Source organism: Ruditapes philippinarum, unplaced genomic scaffold (assembly GCF_026571515.1).
Source record: "Ruditapes philippinarum isolate M1 unplaced genomic scaffold, ASM2657151v2 ctg4629_1_1_1_1, whole genome shotgun sequence".
Taxonomy (NCBI): Eukaryota; Metazoa; Mollusca; class Bivalvia; order Venerida; family Veneridae; genus Ruditapes; species Ruditapes philippinarum.
Genome location: NW_026856911.1, coordinates 97,670 through 102,333, shown reverse-complemented (window position 1 = coordinate 102,333; position 4,664 = coordinate 97,670). Strand labels below are relative to the sequence as shown.

At 33.3% G+C, this 4,664-nt stretch overlaps 1 long non-coding RNA gene across 1 annotated transcript; it reads right to left on the bottom strand.

Annotated features, from left to right (window-relative positions):
- Positions 1-751: 751 nt before the first annotated feature.
- On the bottom strand, positions 752-2,161 carry LOC132748116 (uncharacterized). The gene is made up of 2 exons (XR_009628213.1): positions 1,722-2,161; positions 752-1,464 (listed from the first exon to the last, which is right to left on the bottom strand). It is a non-coding gene; the product is annotated as an uncharacterized LOC132748116 (long non-coding RNA).
- Between the last annotated feature and the right edge of the window lie 2,503 nt (positions 2,162-4,664).

Sequence of the window (4,664 nt, the reverse complement as noted above, 5' to 3'; positions counted from 1 at the left end):
TTTTATCAATAGTTGCACTACTTAAAACATTTACCGGTGACCGGTTATCTTGACATTGTTTTGTTACCATAAATTCATAAATCATTTTGTCACCTTTAACATGAATACATATACGGTCAATACCTATGTAACTAAGTAACAAACATTTCATCATAAAAACCATTAGTAACATCGTTATGAAGACAAAAGACTAAGAATATACTGCACGTGTCGCCATGTACTCTTGTTTATAAAACCTATGCTTCATTTAAAGATCTTCCATCCTTGGTATATGAGCATTTTAATTTAAAACTGTTCGTAGAAAGAAATGGTTAACAGTTTTCTGGGACGAAAAAAAAAAAGTGCTCGCATTCTTCGGTACAAACATCTCTTATAATTATAAAGCATTTAAAGGAACTCCACTCAGGTCAAAAAGCCCAAAAATTAAAAATTTGAATTTCTTCTACATCATTACACAATCATAAAACAGGAAAATGTGCGAAAGATGATTTAGACATATACTCATAATGAAAATCACATGTCTGTTCTATTGTTAACTCGATTTGCGTAAAAAACGTTGCAAAGCTTTTAGATGTTTGGTCAAATTTAATAGTAAAAAATGGTTCTTCAGGGAAAAGGTTGTCGGCCAATGATCTGAAATTTTGGACGAAAGCTGTTGGTCTATACCTACCTAAATCTTTAAAGTTATTTTGAGCCCCGCCATATCAAAAAGACTCAGTACAGTGCTTTCAAAGTAGACAAACTCAAGAAAAAGTGTAAAAATATGGTGTTTATTTCAATTACAATTTAAATATTGCGATATTGAAACATCAGAAATAAATATATCATCATAAATGTAAGAACAGGGTACCATGAAGTACATGAATGTCTTATCATTGACTGAATCGGTAGCTTGTAACTATCAATAACATCCATTAGCAGACTCCATCAAACGGAATTTAACAAATGTTCAGTTTTGCCTCTTTAGAAATGCGTTTTTCTCTATTTCTACAAACTCGATGTCTGAAATAATACAGAGTCACGAGTCAATATTTCCTGTTTTGAAATATGCTATGTTTGGTAATGAAAAACTGCTAGTATTCATATAAATATAATATTTCACACGATGTAATTTTTTTCAAAAAGTTTTCAATTGAGATTTTCTGCTACCTTTTTACGAGTTTACGGCGGACTCCACGTCCTTCTTAAGAAGAGAAATCAATCTAGCGAGGGATCCTGTGTTCATACACCGGCAATATCTTCCACTGAAAAGAGTACATCGTTTAGTTTCTCCAGTATTGGAACATCCTGTATCCAGGCAGAATGGACGTACTCTTCCGTTTATGAAACGGAAACGTTTTTCACAATTTGCGGACGCAATGGTAATGAACTGCATATTTATAATTATCAGCAAAAATAGAGCGGTATAATTCAATTGTCGTCCTTTCATTGCAATGGGTATGTACGAGATACAGCTTTTATTATCTGAAATAAATGAACAGATTCATACTTAATCTATGTATTTAATCTCATTTTGCAATATCTATCAAATTTGACAGACTGTATATGAAAAAGTCCAGTGAATTATTCATGTTTTAAGAAAATTAATGTAAAAATGCATAATGAAAATGCAAAAAATGTATATTGCAACACATAGTATTAGAATTGATGTTTTAAGATAATGAAAACAACTAAAATAATATTAGTTTATACGGATTATTCACAAGAGAAAAGTAACTTACAAGGTTGTAAGATAATCTCCGGTTTCTGTCTGGCAATCTTAAAGCGGTTTATGAGCGTTATATTTACACACCGGGGTGTTTTAAACTTGCCTTGTGCACAAACGCGTGACGTTTCAACGAACCCACTGTTTTCTTTGTAAATTATTCATAGCGCTAATCTTAAGGATAGTGTATTTATATAATCATAATCGCAAGGTACGTGGTAAATAACATTCGATTAAAAAAAAAACAACTTACAAGTTATTCTAGTGTCCCAGGTGTTCAAGTGTCATCATCCCGTTAAACAAACTCCGGAAACAACACTGGGAATGGCCTTAATGCAGTTTGCTAACAAGTTTTTAAAGCAGATTAGTTAGTGACATTGTTGTACGAAAAGAAAGAAAGAAAGAAAGAAGGAAAGAAAGAAAAAGAAGGAAAAAACAAAAACGAGGGAGGATGGCAGGGAGTCAGTCAGGCGGTCAATATTTTATTATTATAGTGACATATGTATGATAAATGACAAACAACTGATACATAAATCCAATATACAGATACATCTTTGTCATGTAAAATGAACCTATAAGTGACCTTAAACAAATGTACATTAAACGTTTTTCACTACATCCATTTCAGTACCACATGGTCTTTTCCGGTAAAACTCAAAACAAACGTGTACACTCATTCCAAGATGGATTGTGTGTAGTTCCATCACTGAAATTAAAGTTTATTAAAAAGAAAAATCTCTACTTTTAAATCGTAATAATAATACATTATCGAGACACAAGGAATACAATTGTAGAACAAAAATGACCGAAATGTAAGTAAAAATGGTTCAAGTAATTTTTCAGTACAACGGGATAATTTTAAATTCATTACAAAGTTTTAATAACACACAACATTGTCATGCTTGAAGGAACGCTTCATCATGGTAAAGAGACGGGCGATACATAAACACCCTATATACATGAACAACTTACGAGGTTTGTCTGTTTTGTAGTTTTCCCGCGACAAACTTGCCTAGTGTTCGTATATTGAATATTCGATTTTGTTCAAGTTTATATTTTTCAAAAGTAACTGTAAAGTATTCATGCCAGTGTTTGAAACAACATTAAGGGGACTCCAATAAGGATTTTTGACATGACGGGACTGAAAATAATTTTTAGAGATATAATATGTTCCATTGGATGTAAGTCCAGACTAACGCTATTCACTCAAATCTGGTCACAGTACGATTTTCAATTTACTTCGAGTATATTTCTTAATCATATTATGCATATCTATCTGTTTTAAATTTAATTTTAGGTTTTGAGGCTGATTCCTAAAAGTTGCGTATGAGGATGTTCTTAAAATTGCTGTAAACAATGACATAAGCAGTCTATATCGTAACTATTTTACGAGTATATTCTTATTGTGGGAATAATCGCTCTTTGCAGTTAGACACATACACAAACTTAACACATACAATAATGACTAAAACATACCCCTTTATAAATAAGTTAAACAGCTCAATTACGAAAAAATATTTGTTTTGTGACCGTTACTTTTTAAAACCCAGTTTGTTTTCAACATTCCTTGTACATAATCGCGCGAAAATTACAATGAATCTTTCAAGCATATTAAGTGTTAAAATATCTCTATCCTAGTTACTTTAAGTTATCATTTTTTCAAAAAACAACCTTTGTAGTAAACAGGATTCGATCGAAGGTATAAGTAATGCCCCAAATATTGGATGAATTTGTTTTCTCTTCCTTTTTAATTCAACCTTACCTCAATATATAGAAGCCTTTTGAGTATTATTATGCAATATGTGATTACTCGTAATATGGAACGCGCCGTTTATTGAATAAGATGTTCATATATAACTCGTGGCCCACTCTATTTGTATATATGTGTATCTGGTATTGTTTATATACATGGACTCATGCATTAAAATATTATTAAACCAAAATAAAGTTAAAAAAGAAAAGTCATCAAGAAGTTAACTTGAAGTATAATATATAATAATTGTAATTTATGTCAGTGTTTAATCTAATATAAATGAATAATTATTGATTTCATCACAGCTTGATTTGTGAGATTATATCTTTCAGCACTTAAATATCAGTAACACATGTCATCATTTGATATTCTAAACAATACACATATTCGAAACTGTTTCTTATAGCACCTAAGATAAACTTTAGTTAGAATGCTGGCATTGACACTGACTAAAGCCCGTCTCACCAAAAAACACGGTTGGGCACACGGTTCCCGTACGGTATACTCGGTTATACACGGATTTACTGGTACGAGTATTTAGCTCCAACCGTGCCTGGGGATTAGTTGGCACGAGTTACACTCGAATGTATCACGAGCATGTACGAATAAAGGACGGATAATACTCGGTCAAGCAAGGTTTAAACACGATTTGCATACGAATACATACGATTGTTGCACGGTTCCAAGTACGGACTAGTACGGCCTGGTACGATTAAACACGACCTTTACTTGATTACTCGACTTTCACAGGTGTTACATAGGGTCCCGCCGACTTCTGTTTGAGTTATGCTCGAATTATCACCTATTTGTGTATGTTTGATATAAAATTGACCCATTCTGATGGCTTGGCTTATAAATTTTTCGAACATTCAACGAAATAACACCTATATATGTGATATATTTGTTATATAAAACAATGCCAGATGCAACAGATGACGGTTAAGGGAATTAGAAATCATTGATAAGCCTGACAGACATTGATGGGTCCCCCTGCTCATCGGGCTTGGCAGGATCAGAAGGTTGGAGTGGTCGGTGGGCCTGGGTGACCCTTCTTGCATTCCTTCTGTGCGTGGGAACCTTCTTCTTTGGATACATTCTAGTATGATGCAGCAAGTACTATGGGTAGATCTAGCAATTGAGGGTGGCAGCAGGTAGTTGTGGATTTCGTTGTACAGTTCATGTTGATGGAAGACCATGGAAGACCGT